The 16,507-nt window shown below is 39.2% G+C and overlaps 1 protein-coding gene across 4 annotated transcripts in view; it reads left to right on the top strand.

The window, feature by feature from the left end:
- Positions 1-16,507, top strand: part of tenm1 (teneurin transmembrane protein 1) — a 2,164,854-nt gene that overhangs the window by 219,582 nt on the left and 1,928,765 nt on the right. The window lies entirely within an intron of this gene.

Below are 16,507 nucleotides of genomic sequence, written 5' to 3'. Positions count from 1 at the left end.
TTTTGGTCTCCAAATTTGAGGAAGGACATTCTGGCTATTGAGGCAGTGCAGTGTAGGTTCACGAGGTCAATTCCCGGAATGGCGGGGCTATCATATGTTGAAAAATTGGAACGACTGGGCTTGTATACACTTGAGTTTAGGAGGATGAGAGGGGATCTGATTGAGACGTATATGATTATTAAGGGATTGGACAATCTGGAGGCAGGAAGTATGTTTCCGTTGATGGGGGAGTCCAGAACCAGAGGACACAGTTTAAAAATAAGAGGTAGGCCATTTAGAACAGAGTTGAGAAGAAACTCCTTCACCCAGAAAGTGGTGGATATATGGAATGCTCTGCCCCAGAAGGCAGCGGAGGCCAAGTCTCTGGATAGTTTCAAGAAAGAGATGGATAGAGCTCTTAAAGATAGTGGAATCAAGGGTTATGGGGATAAGGCAGGAACAGGATACTGATTGTGCATGATCAGCCATGATCATAATGAATCGAAGGGCCGAATGGCCTACTCCTGCACCAATTGTCTATTGTCTAATTTGAGAAGGAGAAATCTATACCATCTATCCAGAGATTGAATGCTGATGGGTTCACCAAAAGTATTGCATTTAATTTGGTTGTAACATACATCTCTGTGCATAAAATAAAACAGTAACATTTGAGTTAATAAATGATGCTATCTGACTAATGGAGTCAGTTGACAGAGAAAAACAGGTGTGGCTGTCAATCCTCTAAGCCCACATCATATTAAATTCCAACAAGTGTGTTCTTTTAGTGCAGTGATGGTGTCTCCAACTTTGGACCAAATCATCTTGGCTAAAGTACTACCTGCTCTGGAAGTAGGTCGTAACATGTCTGAATGCTTCCTCGTTGTGTGGCCCTGTGATCGTACCCTTAGCTGTGAGCAAGAAAGTTTTATGTTTAAACCCCGCCTGCCATGAAGTTTGACCAGCTTGATTACAAAGTACTTATTTTTCAATCAAAACATGGCTGATCTGTACCTGAAATTCAATTTCCCACCTTTTCTCAAATATCTTAGTTAAGAAGGATCAATCACTCACCATCTTGAAAATTTTAATTCGCCTGGCAGCCACAGCAAGTTCCAGATATTTGCTACAATTTGTGTGAAAAAGTACTTCTTAAGTTTGCTTCTAAGTGCCATTACTTTGATTTTAAAGTCACATAGGTACAGTTGGAAGCCCACAGAGGAGGATGATACTCATTTGAAGTTTGTAACACACGTATGTGTAGCTGCCTGTTGTCAGTTGGGTTGATGTTGAAAGTATGGAAAATTAAATAAAATTTAAGTTTTCCTGTGGAGCAGAACTCAGCCATGCACTAATAAATTCTACTGGAGATCTTAACTGTTGAATACTGGTATTTTCTAGGTGAAGGACCAATTTTACATGACAAGAAGTTGACGCAATAGCATCGTACAAAAGGAATTAAGCTGTTCCACGTTGATACCTCACAGCAAAATTTCAGAGTTTGAGACTAAAACATTTAATCAATGAAAAGGAAACAAATTTGATTGAATGGCCTTTCTCATGATATTACTGGTATACATGCTAGGTACAAGAAATTTTATTTTATTGATGAATAAACAAGTAGGCAATGATCTCTTTTGTTAACCCACACCAAGAACTACTGACTAGTTTAAGAGGCTTGGTTCAAGTTCAATAACTGCTCTTGTAATTGGTCTACAATTCATCACAACATCCTGGATTAAGAAGAGGAAAAACATAAAGGATTCTCCACTTGTTCGATAATCAATGATGGAAGAACAGTTATTCAGATACTAAATGTAGACTGAATCAGCAATTAACGGTGTTTTATAGCTGTTTTATATAACTACGCCTTTGGTCTATATGCAATTTGAGCAATGTGTAATTTGGGCTACCAAGAAGTTCACAACTTACATACAACTATGTTTTAAAATTACAAATCTGCATTAACTACCAAATGAAGAAAAATCAGCCACGTAGACAACGTGCTGTTCCCATATGATTTAATTTTACACATTCTTTGTGTGAAATTGTTCAATTAGTACACATTAAAATTGTACAATAAGCAATTTTGTGCTGTATGCTCAAACCCACTTAGATCTCGATTGATATCAAAGAAGAGCGACGGTGGTAAAAATCCAAATTAAATGAAATGAATAACTTAAAAAGCAGAAAGCAAGCATAATGCTTTAAGTTTGACTCTTTTTCTGGCCCTCATATAAATATTTCATCCAAGGTATTCATTGATATTTCTCCTTAAGTGATGGATAATCAAAAGAAGATTGCTTTTTCGGTTATACATAGTCAACCGTCTAGAAATTCTGATGCATAACACCATTCTGAGAGCACTAATTGTGGACTTCAAGGTCTGAAAGATATCAAGTGTACAATTCGTGCTTGAATATCATTGAATGCCATATTACTGAGGTCATTAGCAGGTCCACAGTGATTGGCTACCAGAAGTATGCACAGTAGGCAATTCATAGCGTCAATGAGCACATAATGCTGATTTGACACCAACACTGCCACTTTGAAACTTGATGCTGTACAGCCAACATCCTTTCCGAATTGCAGACAACTGAATGTACATTGACAAGAAACACCTAGCGACCAGCACAAACAATCATTCTTAGGCTAAATACTAAGTAATTTCTACTCATGATTGTAGTAAAATCATCAGGTTTTAAAATCTTTCTGGAGTTCTTTAAGGCTGCTACTGTATATGGAAAGTGGTGTTACTGAAATAAACCCAATGCAAAACGCAAAAATGCTTTGATTCTTTCAACACATTCACATTTTCACTGATAAACTTGTGGTAAATGATCCTAAAATAATTTTGCATTTAACTACAGACGCCTGATCTAATGTAAGATTTGTCTGATAGTTGTAAAAGGGGTGAAGCTACTGCCTGGATATTAATGTGCTGTATCACCGATGCATCTCAAGTTGAGTATCGCTGGAAAATGATACATTTTGTCAACTTCTTTTGTCTTGCAATCATCAGGAAAAACTCAAAAATACCAAATGTCAAACGATCGCAGAAGATTTACACAAGAGAAAAAGGTACTGAATAGTTGGAAGGTTTACTCTGATTGGCTGAGGCATTGGCATGGAAAAAGAAGTGGGAAAGTTAAATTCCCAAAAGTTCCTCTATAATTTAAAGAAGCTGTAAACCTCAAACATATTCCTTTTGTTTGAAGAGATCAGGTCACTGCATATGAATATATGGCACTTCTCTTGCATCATAAATTGTGATCATTTCAAACTTGGCTTTAAAAGACTAAGGATGGCCAGTCAGAAAGGAAATAAATTTAGGAAGTCATCATTTATTGAGGCAATGTAATGATGTACAAATAAGCAAGTTCAGCTTACTCCAATGTGCAGATCAGTTCAATTCAAACTGACCTCAATTTGTTACAATGGAACAACAGATGTATTTATTTTCTCTCACAGATGGGGTCATATTTCTTCAGCAAGGGAAAAATGTGCCCTAGGAGAGTGAACCAAAGTGATTGAGTCTTGATGTGCCAAGTTAAAGTAGGTTCTATTTTTCAGTCTGTTACCATACCTGGCCCAAATGCTGACTCAATGGGATGTCTGACCCAATAGGAAGGTTACATTTCCTCAAGCAATCTAATGTGATGTTTTTCTTTCATTGTTCATGTTTGGCTGTCAACGGCAAGGACATGATGACTTTCCATGCAAAGAGTATTCTTTTCTCAGTGCATTTGCAGTTGTTTGATACGTCTTTGCTGTCAAATTATTTAACATTTCTGCATAACCCCATTGCTCCTGGACATGAGTGCAACAGGAGGTATTCCCCTTTAAACTGTAGCCTGACGGGAAGCATGAGCAGACAGACACTGAAGAAAACAAGTTACTAGATGGGGGAGGAGGAGAACAGTTGTAAGTATCCTCCTTCAGCATCAGTACAAACTTAAGGTGGAGTGAATTGTAAGTCTCCATGAAATTGACTGTGGTAATGAGTGTATTGGCTCCTTCCAACCAGTGCTGGGAACATTTTAAGTCTCTTACAGTTTTCTATGCAATGTAGTGTTCAGAAAGTAACTGAGACAAACTATTGAAAAGAAGTTGAACTCGTTTCATTCATCTAGCCAGTGAACAGCATGCAGAGTAAATATACACCTTTGTGAGTATTGCTAGAATATTATATGGTGCCATGGACTAAGTGAACAAGATTTATCTGTTAACCACAGGGCTAATGATGCCAGTGATGCACACCAAGCAATCATGAACACCATGCTGACATAAGGAATATTGAGTAAAACAGTGGCATGCTGAAACAATGCTTCCACTGCCTAAATGATACAAGAAGAAGCCTCACTGCTATTTAACAGATTAAGTGTCAACATTCAAGGAGGCACAATTTCACCATTTTGAACCCTTACTATCCCCTATACAGCAACAAGCTAAGCGTTAGTAATAAGGATAGAAGGTAATCAACACAGCTTAAAATGATTTTATGTTAATAATTTTGTGGACTCAATTCATTACTTCCAAAGCCAGAGAGTGAGAATTGTACCCTCGATCTAGTCTGATACTACTCTCACCCTGTTTATGAAATATAGCAACTGCAATCATAATTGTACCCCAAACAAATTGTATGCGATATTGGTTATTAATTTGAATTACAACTCTTGAACTATTTTTCTCCAACTGTTGAACCACTTTTTTTTTGTTTTTGTACAGTTTTGATCAGTTGGTAGAATTTTCATCTCTGAGTCAGAAGGTTGTAGATTGACAAACCTACTGCAGGCTTTGCATATAAAATTCAAGACAAGACATAAGTAAAACATCCCATTGCTTCAAGAAGAGCTAAAGTATTATTTATGGTACCATGGTTAATACTGAAATCAGCATGACAAGAGCAGATTATCTGTTCAGGATCACATTGTTGTATGAGGGAGCTTGCAGTATGCAAATTGACTGCTGTAATTTTTTGTATTACAGTAGATACTAAGGGCTTAATCATATATTTTTCTGGCCGTGTCAATTTAGTTGAGTTTCATGTTTGCTTTCACCTGGTGAGGCCTAATGAGTTTTCTCACTGCATTTTACCAAATCCATCTCGTTAATTACCCACCACAAAACTATGGTTTCTATTCATCCAATCTAGCTCAATTCTGTCATGCACTGTACTATGAACAACTTCTCTATCATTCCAGGAGCAAATCAACCCACAAAAAGTAGCAGCAAAAATCAAGATAACAAAGTGTGGAGCTAGATGAACACAGCAGGCCAAGCAGCATCTTAGGAGCACAAAAGCTGATGCTTTGGGCCTAGACCCTTCATCAGAAAAGGGGGATGGGGAGGGGATTCTGAAATAAATAGGGAGGGGGGGGGCAGACTGAAGATGGATAGAGGAGAAGATAGGTGGAGAGGAGAGTATAGGTGGGGAGGTAGGGAGGAGATAGGTCAGACCAGGGAGGACGGACAGGTCAAGGGGGTGGGATGAGGTTAGTAGTTAGGAAATGAAGGTGCGGCTTGAGGTGGGAGGAGGGGATAGGTGAGAGGAAGGACAGGTTAGGCAGGCAGGGACAAGCTGTGCTGGTTTTGGGATGCAGTGGGGGGAGAGGAGATTTTGAAGCTGGTGAAATCCACATTGATACCATTAGGCTGCAGAGTTCCCAAGCGGAATATGAGTTGTTCTTCCTGCACTACTATGGCACTGCAGGAGGCCCAGGATGGACATGTCATCTAAGGAATGAGAGGGGGAGTTGAAATGGTTTGTAACTTTGTTATCTTGGATTCTCCAGCATCAATGTGCATTTCACAAGCTTCAAAATATCCCCTCCCCTCACTGCATCCCAAAACCAGCCCTACTTGTCCCTGCCTGCCTAACCTGTTCTTCCTCCCACCTATCCCCTTCTCCCACCTCAAGCCGCACCCTCATCTCCCACATACTAACCTCATCCCGCCCCTTGACCTGTCCATCCTCCCCGGACTGACCAATCTCCTCCCTACCTCCCCACCCATACTCTCCTCTCCCCTATCCATCTTCAGTCCACCTCCCCCTCTCTCCCTATTTATTTCAGAATCCTCTCCCCCTCCCCCTTCTCTGATGAAGGGTCTAGGCCCAAAACATCAGCTTTTGTGCTCCTAGGATGCTGCTTGGCTTGCTGTGTTCATCTAGCCACAGACTTTGTTATCTTGGATTCTCCAGCATCTGCAGTTTCCATTATCTCTGAGCAGCAAAAGTCAAGGTGGATTGTGCACTGGCTTACATTCAGCTCTCCACTCTTTAAGTGGAGACCATCCTGACTCTGCCTACGCCAAGTGACTGACTGACTGTGTCTAAGTCCCTGGACCTGTATCGAAGGCTGCCTGCAAGTTACTGTACAGGATCCCCTGACTATCTCCCTCAATTTCATTGAAGATTGCTGACAACAATGACATGCTTATTGGCTTCACTTCTGCACTAAACAGCACAGCAAGACAGCAGCACCGTAAGCCTGCCATCTCTGCTGGAGCATCAAGGCACAAAAATACAAGTTACATCATTTTAAGAATGTTGCGAATATCCAGTTTGGCTAAAAGTAAGTGAGTACTTTGAGAACAATGAAGAGCCCAGAGATGCAGCCTGGTCCAGTCTGTCAGCTAGCTGTGTGTCCCTGAGTGCACAGTGTGCTCGCCGCAGCATTACAATGTTAGTTGTCGCTGTGTCCCCGGCACACCATTGAAGCGTAGAATCATCCTGTAATTGGATCAGAAATGCACCATGAGAGTTCTTACAGACTAGCACATGTCTGATGACAATGTACATAGATTATAAACTGCACGTGGCCCGTGCCCACACAGTGAGATCAGTATCCTGAGCTGTTTGTGCCTCATGCTCAACAGAGATATCTTTTGGAGGAAGTGATGAACTGAGTTGCAAAGTACACACTCTCACTTCCATGTTGAGGATTTTTTAAGCTAGTTCACAGCAAGTGGTGTAATAGGAAGTTTCATACTAAAGAGGCATGATGTACTGTTTATAAGATTGCTAACAAGCTCCCCTCATAGGCAAATCACTTCTGCCTCGTAAGAAACTCACTTCACACTCAGGACTTAATTAAAAGATCAAGTCAGTTGTTTATAATATCCAGATAGGCCATGTTGGACTTTTCATGTGGATCTGCCACATTTGTCACCATAGTTCATGTTGTCTTCAACTGCCTATATGCAAAAATACATCATTGTTTGTAAAGTGCTGTGGGATATCTGGTGTGTGTGCAACATAATAAGAAGTTTTTTTTTTCTTTATGACTAGAGTAAAAAATGCTGTTGCACATAATTTGATTTCCATCAGAACCTGTAACTTCAGTGTGTACAGAGCCTTTAATGCAAAGTGGGTGTCGTCAAACAGCAAATCACACAAGAATCAAGTGCAACTCTTTGCTCGAATTTTGGTAAAAGATCAGAGTATACGAAATCACTGTTCTATGTACAACTAGCACTGCACAGGATATTACAGTTTGTACTTATCAAACTTACATTGAGCTGGAAGAACCAGAATGGTCACGATGCAATTCATTCAGCAAATTTTACAGAATGTTTGAAGTATTTGCCAGTAGAAGCAGCAATAAGTGCATGGTTGCCGTACCATATCATGTTTTTCTTAGTCCTGTTTTTTGTAAAGATTGTGAACTAGGCAAGCTCAACAATAGGAGTACTCATTTAGATGCGCTGCAGTGTTGCTGCCCAGTGTAAAGTGGATTAAAAGATGTAACTGGGAATATATATAATGTATTATTTGTATGCTTCTAATGGATGTCTATTACAGAGCTGGGTCAACGGGTGTTACATGCTAGGATAGATAAAGTGGCTTACTATGATACACATGCTTAATTGTTTTGGTTTGGAAAATAAGTCATCTCTCAAGATTATTTGTTAGATGTGACACAGAAGTTGACTTCAGCTCAGATCTCCAGAGGAAGGAGCTGTGTCTGAGAATACATTGCAGCCCACTGTGCTACTTAGTTGCTATTAATCCTAATCCATTCATTACCTTTGTGTACTTTAAGCCATTACTCAATCGAGAAGTTCTGTTTTATTGAGAGTGTTTTGATAATATAAAGTCTCCTGTGCTCTCTTTTGTCCACAAAATACGCTAAGAGCATGCTGATTGTGTAATTCAACAAAATACGCCCTGAAACATTCTGTCGCAAAATAGCTCCCATCTGTTACAAAGGTAAAGGGGAGATGGATTCTATTATCTCTTCATGTCTCATTGCTCTCGGTCTTAATTCTTTGTAGGTTCCTCGCAAAATCACAAATCAATTTTTAGGTAGGTTTATGACCTCTTTTCTTTCTTTTGCAAGTTGTACCTCCCATTATTTATTCAGGTGTTGTCATGGACAAATTTTCGTTGTTAAATTATTTTGGAATTTTTTTTGGACTCGTGATTTCTGTTCTTGAAACTTGAACCACAACATCAGTCAATCTGATTGAATCTGGTTATGTAGCTTTGAGACTTGAGAAAAGTAATAGCAGTAACTAGTGTGCACCAACACAACAATGATATATTGTAATCCCAATGTCAGAATAAAACCATAACCTCATCAGGGAAGGCAATTTAATGGGAATTTGTGCTCTTTTGTTATGTTATTGCATAGATTCAGATCAGATGTATGCGTATATTTAAGACAGCTATATGATGCCAATACATGTGACCCTCTGGTGTAAAAGTACCCTGAAATGAATAGAGAAGTTGCTGGAGAAACTCAGTAGGTTTGGTAACATCTGGTTGCCTACCATCTGACAGATATTAGAAAGCATAAACATAGAAACTTGATAATAAAATGTGAGGCTGGATGAACACAGCAGGCCAAGCAGCATCTCAGTGGCCTGCTGTGTTCATCCAGCCTCACATTTTATTATCTTGGAATTCTCCAGCATCTGCAGTTCCCATTATCTCCAACATAGAAACTTGACAATGTGTGAGCTTGTGATGCTACAGCAATATAAATAATTGGTATTTTCAACAAATATCAAGATATCATTTTCCACAAGAACACAGTCCTTTCAGTATATGATCATTGTAGAATCCCCACAGTGTGGAAACAGGCCCTTTGGCTGAGCAAGTCCACACTGGCCCTCAGGGCATCCTGCCCAATTTATACATTCCTGAAAACCACAGACAATTTAGCATGGCCAATCCACCCAGCTTGCACATCTTTGGACTGTGAGAGGAAACCAGAGCACCAGGAAGAAACCCGCGCAGACACGGGGAGAATGTGCAAACTCCACACAGGCAGTCGCCCGAGGGTAGAATTGAGCCCGGGTCCCTGGTGCTGTGAAGCTGCAGTGCTAACCACTGAGCCACCGTGCAGTCCAATGATGTGCAAGCTGATATAAAGGGCAGTACTCAAACCATATTATCTGGGCAGAAATGTTTAAATCAAAAACTACAGTATTGTGGCAGTAAGTGGATACTAAAATCTAAAAGTGACAGTTAATTAGTGGCAGCCAAGTTGATACTAAAAGGTAATAGCATCATTGGAAATTTTGAAGAAATGTTATTTCCTGTCACTCCTCATTACCTACCTGAATTTGGAGCTGAAGTTACAACTACAACCAAGGCTAAAGTGTTACAACTTCTACTGAAGAACAGTGGCCTCAACAGAGAAGAAAACATATAAGTATTCTCTTTCTTTAAAAAAAATGACACTACAGCTGATCTAATCTTTTTATTTAGAAAATTAAAAGGTTCTAAAGGACAGTTCCTGTACAATAAAGCAATCCTAGAGCAAAGCCACAGGGAAAAAAAAGGAAAAAGATATTCAAATTAAGAAGGACTTAATAGAGTCCAGATATTAGTTTATTTTTTCATCTTTTTTTTAACAAATGCCACTGAAGTAAAATAGGGTTGTATACTACCACTTTCTCTCATTTAGGCACAAATACTACCTACAAATGTACGCCCTACTTTTAAAGCAACAACTACAAAAAAGGTCAACTACAAAAAAAAGCAGAAAACACAGCTACAAATCAGATTAGAAAATTTTACTGGCATTTTAAAGAGAACACAAAAATGGAAAGCAAATATCTGAGTATAAATTGGCATTCCAATGACATTCTTTCAGAATTTCAGTTATGAAAAGAAAGAATCAATCATTGGTTCACACATGAACAAATAGCTGATAAAGAAAGACAGGCAGTCAACTTCCTCAACGTTTTGCAATAAAAAAGGATTATGGTGAATCAAATCTTTCAACAATTTTAATAATGACCACAAAGACCCTGTCAACATTTTCCTGATCACAGAAGATCAACTTGAAGTTCAAGTGTATTTCAGCATACACAGATTTAAATTGATATTTTACAAACAACAGTCAAGCAAAATTAAAATCAATGACATACCTTGCAGATCCCAAGAATATATTACACATGATTATGTTGATATGTTTCATGAATGTTTTCAGAAAAGCTGATGTTTTTACCTCTACCCAAGCATCGTTTCAAAAATGAATTGACAGCATGTTCTAATTGCCAAGATTGACACTTACTGAAGTACAATTATCATCCTTTTGCGCATGTTGAAAAAGATAATGCTCAGGAAACTGGGCACAATGAAATGCAGTTCACACATGATAAGTTAATTGCTTTCAACAGGTTTGACATTCATTTCATTGGTATCATCCTTTCTAAATGTCAATATGGGTCCTTAGAATGGGCACCTTAAATCTTTTACATCATTAATGGCGTAGGACCTTCTCTTATGAGTTTACCAGCATGCATGAATCTTAACATTCTTGTGATCAGTAAAGGTAACAAACCCTGCAGTTGCTACACCAAAGTTTCCAGACTGCATGTTGAATCCATTCAACACTTATGTGATGAGGATGGATCATAACTCGAAAGTACTTACACATACTTTTTTAGTGTCAACATTCTTTTAAAGGAAGTCTATTATGTCCAAAAGATGACAGTGGGTATAAATTCAGTGCTTTCATGGACCCAAGAATATCACATTTATTCAGTTAAGGAAACTTCAAACAGAAAAGCTAAATAGGAAGAAATAATAAACTTTTCCTTTTTAAACTTAATTTCTATCTTCTTTGTCGCCCGGCAATCTCTGGGTTTGTTCATGCTATCTTTCCACTTTGAGGAAATATACCCTGATTGTGGAAAAAAAACCTTTTCCTCTTTGAAGGTAGGCCATTGTTCTGTCATTTTTTTTCTCACTAACGCTCAGTTCTAGACTATTCAGCCCAGCTCAATTCTTTATCTATTGAACTCAGGTCTACATTAGTTTATTTTTCTTATTCTGTATTGCCCCATGTCATTTTACACCATCACCCTGAGCCTTATGAAACAATGATTACTAACCTGTAAATATTCTCTCACAGTCACTTGATCCATATGACCTACCTCATTCCTAAGAATCTGGTCTAGCTGCGCTACTTTTCCTGTTAGACTTAACAGACGCTACTGGTGAAAAGTTTCCTGAACACAAACTAGAAACAGTTGTCTCTCACTGGCCCCTGAACTAGCACTACTCCAGTTTATAATAGAGTAACAAAAGTCCCTCATTATAATTGCTCTACGATGTTCACACCACTCTGTGGTTACTTGCAGATTTGTTCCTCCATATCCTTCCTGCCAGTTGGTGGTCTATATACTGTACCAAAGAATGTAACTGCATCCATTTATTCCTTAGCTCCAATCAAATTGATCATGCATTTGAACCCTCTGAACCATCCTCTCTCTCTAGTATTGTAATGCATTTCTTAACAAGAAAATACCATCCCTCACCCCATCCTTTTATTCCCTTCTTTTTCTTTCTGAACACCTTGTAACCAGGAATACTTAAAATTCAGTCCTGCCATTCTATGAGAGATAGTAAGAACTGTTGATGCTGGATTCGGAGATAACACAGTGTGGAGCTGAAGGAACATAGCAGGCCAGACAGCATCAGAGGAGCAAGAAAGCTGACATTTTGGGTTGGACCTTCAGAAAATTCTGAAGGAAGTCCTGACCCAAAACATCAGCTTTCCTGCTCCTCTTATGCTATCTGGCCTACTATATTCCTCCAGCTCCACATTGCCCTTCCATGAGCCAAGTCTCTGTTATCATTATGATATCTTAGACTCACATGGCAATCAGTGCCTGCAATTACCTAGTGTTATTAACTGTACTGAGTCCAATAACAATCCCAGAACTGCAGCATTCACATTCAAGCAGAGTTCAACCTGGAACTGGATTTCATGGAACAAAGCAATCTCATGCAGAAAGCCAGGCATCAGGCAGATTGCTGTGATTTTATTCATTATGTCTTGAAGAAAGATGATATGAGATGTACAAGTTTAGATCTGAGGTGATTAAGCATTTACCAGAAGAGATGCCCATACAAGATTCTTACTCTGGAGGAGCTTAATTGAAAGTTCTCAGGAATCAAGCATGTTTCCAAGTTCGATGCCAGAAATAGATATTGATCACGCAGCTTTCCCCAGAGTCAGAGGAACTGACATTTAAATCATTGTCAATTGACATTGATTTTCATTCATCAGGATATATTCCAACAACAGGTCATATCAGTGTGAATTTACCAAGTTACCCTGCATCATAGGTAACATTGTAGTTCTCATAAAACTAAAGACAGTTATGATACAAACCTCCACCAGCTCACATCAATGGCAAGGAAACATGATCTTGTTTTTGAAGTAGAAATATCAAATTAACATAAACCTAATTAATGTCTTGAATTTAATCTACTCATCAAGCGATATTTAATTTGAGTTTGCCAAAAGTTGTATGGAAAAGCCTACATAAAAAAGACAAACATGAATAAGAAAGGTATCTCAAGTTTTTCAACTTTTTATCCTTGTATTTCCCTATTTTAAGATCAGCAGATCTCCTCTGTGGGATGTTTTCACCAACAAACACTGTACATATGGCAGAAAGGCCATCACTATACTTTTCAATCTCTCACATATGCTTCATCATTTAATCAGTACCCCTCCATATTACGATCCCTCAAGGCTTATTTGTTTGGAAGTAAGCACATTGCACCAAGGCCTTGGAGCAAGTCTGTTCCATGATGGCAAGTCTATAGCTTTATTGCCCAGATTCTACAACGGCTCAGGCAAACTACTACAATATTGAAAGAGACATTCTCACTTCAACACCAGCTATTAAGCATTGCTTTATTCATCTAGGCCACATAGAAATGATCTGTTGAAAGCCTCTCACAAGTGGACCTCAACAATTCAACTGACTACTTACAAACATCCATGCATGGATGTGAGGTAGAAGCACAATACAAATCAGGTTCCCAAACGAATAATTGAAGTGCACTTAGCAATCTTCCAAACCCCACCAAGAACAAATATATTTCCTTCAGGCCTACTGAATATTACAGTGTTAATATTGAATCTCATTCATTTTGGCCAAAGCCAAGTAGAGCAGATGCAGCAACCTACACCAGATGATACATAGGTATATTTAAGTCATCATTGGATAAGCGTATGGACGTACATGGAATAGTGTAGGTTAGATGGGCTTGAGATCGGTATGACAGGTCGGCACAACATCAAGGGCTGAAGGGCCTGTACTGTGCTGTAATGTTCTATGTTATGCTATCTATGTTATGATAAGCTGCAACAAGTCATTGTTACTGCCTGAACGCAACCAGCAGGTCAGTGATAATGGGAACTGCAGATGCTGGAGAATCCAAGATAATAAAATGTGAGGCTGGATGAACACAGCAGGCCCAGCAGCATCTCAGGAGCACAAAAGCTGACGTTTCGGGCCTAGACCCTTCAGAGAGGACAGTGGTCTTGTTTTTCTTTCTGGTCATTCAGAAACAAACAAAGTATCTAAGAAGAAGATAGTAAGAACTGCTGTTACTGGAGTCAGAGATAACACAGTGTGGAGCTGGAGGAACACAGCAGGCCAGGCAGCATCAGAGGAGCAGGAAAGCAGGAAAGGAAGGGTCCTGACACAAAATATCAGCTTTCCTCTTCCTCTAATGCTGCCTGGCCTGGCCTGCTGTGTTGCTCCAGCTCCATGCTGTGCTATCGAGGTCTCTAAGAATGTAGCCTTCAAATGCAAAGAAGTGGTATTTCCACAAGCTGTACATGAGGACATGCAAAACCAAAAACATCTGATCACATGGGTACAGGACAATCAAGAGATTGGCATGTCAATCCATTTTTTTCTGGAATGACATAAATAATGACATTGATCAAACAATTATGTGGAACGTGTTAGCTTCATCAATCTCAACAATATGCGAACCTGAGTGTGAAAGTAAGTCAACTCTATGAAGAGAAAAGAGATTTCCCCAGAAATCTGATGCACAATATTCCACTTGTTCCAAGTGACAAGGATTGAAATTGTTGGTTGGCAAATCATATGCAGGCTATTTCTATCAGTTACACTGAATGTTTCCATTGTGCAGTATCTATGCTTCTTAACGTAAATAAAAATTTATATTCGGGAATCAGAGGTGTGAGATCAGTGATTGGTTGGGTTGTACTACCGCTGAGGAAGAATAATGCTGAAAGATAGATGCACTATCATAATTAACATGTTGAGGGATGATTATCTTGGAAGGATCTTTGAATGAGGCTCTGAGGGCAAGCTTAGGAATAAAAAGGGGCAGTCACATTGCTTAGAGTGTATTGTCGGCCCCCAAAAAATCAGTTGGGAATAGAGGAGCAAATATGTCAACAGTTCACTGAGGTGTGTACAAACAGTAATAGGGTAATTATATCAGTGGCTTTCAAGTACTGTAACATTAATTGCGACAGGCATTGTATGAAATGTTGAGAGAGGACATATTTCTTGAAATATATCCAGGACAGCTTTTATACCACCATGTAGAAAATCTAACATTGGATGGAGCAGTGCTTGACTTAATTCTGGGGACCGAAGCTTGATGTGTGTTCAAGATAGTAGGTGGAGAGCATTTTAGTGATAACAGCCATAATGCTGTATGTTTTAAGTTCGCTGTGGAAAAGGCAAACAAAAAGCCGACAACAAAAAACGGTTTTGGACTAGAGGAAAAGAGATTTTATTAAGTAAAGCTGCATCAGGTCAAACTACCCTGGGAACAGCTACTTCTGTGTAAATCTATAATAGAACACTGGGGAGGTTGGGGAGGGCTGTTGTTGGTGGTGTTCAAAAATGTACTGAGGGAAGTACAGGCCCAAAATTTTCACTTTGAGGTGAAACATAGGAGTAACATACCAAGAAAATCATGGACAACTAGAAATATTCAGGACTGGATAAGAAGAAACTGAGAGGCTTTCAATAGGTACAACATGGAGGCTGTTTATTATATAAATACTATCGGAGCAAACTTAAGAAAGCAGTTAGGAGAGGAAAACAGAATCACACGAAAAATTAGGGAGAATACCAAGATACTCTTTAAGTATATCAAAGGGAAGAGGAGTGCCAGTGAAAGAATAAGGCCTATTAGGGACCAAGGAGGTAACCCGTGTATGGAACTGGAGAACCTGGGTAGGGTGTTAAATGAACACTTCACAACTGCCTTCACTGGAAAGAAGGAGGATATAGTTATGGGATTCTGGAAGAAGAACTGTGAGGTTCTTGAGTAATTTAACTTTGTGAGTAAGGAGATATCTGAGGTATTGCTGGGCTTGAAACTAGACAAATGCCAATTTCCAGATGTGTTTTAGATGCTGCTATAGGAGATGAGCCAGGAAATTATTGGGCTTCTGACCCAAATTTTTAATTCTTCCCTGGTAACAGGGAAGGTGCCAAAGCACTGGAGGATAGCTAATATGATTCTAAAATAACAAAAGAATTGCCGATGCTGTAAATCAGGAACAAAAATAAATTTGATGGAAAAGATCAGCAGGTCTGGCAGCATCTGTGGAGGAGAAAGCAGAGTGAATGTTTCAGGTCTCAGCACCTCCCAGATGGTGGCTGAGGAAATGTCAGTTTATATGCAGAAAAATGGTTCTGCTTTTCAAGAAGGTTGATAGACAGGAACCAAGGAATTATAGACCAGCGAGCTTCACGTTAGTGGTTGGGAAACTATTGGAGAAAATTTTGAAAGACAGAATTAATCTCTATTTAGAGAGACAAGGTTTGATCAAAGAAAGTCAACTTTGGCAGAGGGAGTCATGCCTAACAAATTTGAATGAATATTTTGAGGAAGTGAGCAGGTGCTTAGATGAGAGTAGTACAGTTGAAGCAGCTTACATATATTTCAGTAAAGCCTTTGACAAGGTTCCACATGGGAGACCAATAGTGAAGATAAAAGCATATGGGATTCAGTGCAACTTGCCAGACTGAGCCTAAAACTGGTTTAGTGGTAGGCTGTAGCGGGTAGTGGTAAAAGGCTATTTGTGTGACTAGAAGTTGGCATCCAGTGACATACCGCAGGGATCAGTGCTGGATCCCTTGTTGTTTGTGATATACATAAGCAATATAAAAGAAAATATGGAAGGGATGATAAGTAAGTTTGTGAATGATGCAAAAATTGACAGGGTAAGTTAATAGTGAAGAAGGAGCTCTTAGATTACAGGAGGATATA

This window comes from Stegostoma tigrinum, chromosome 15 (assembly GCF_030684315.1).
Source record: "Stegostoma tigrinum isolate sSteTig4 chromosome 15, sSteTig4.hap1, whole genome shotgun sequence".
Classification (NCBI taxonomy): Eukaryota; Metazoa; Chordata; class Chondrichthyes; order Orectolobiformes; family Stegostomatidae; genus Stegostoma; species Stegostoma tigrinum.
The sequence above is the reverse complement of the archived record's forward strand: the minus strand, read 5'-3'. Positions and strand labels throughout refer to the sequence as shown.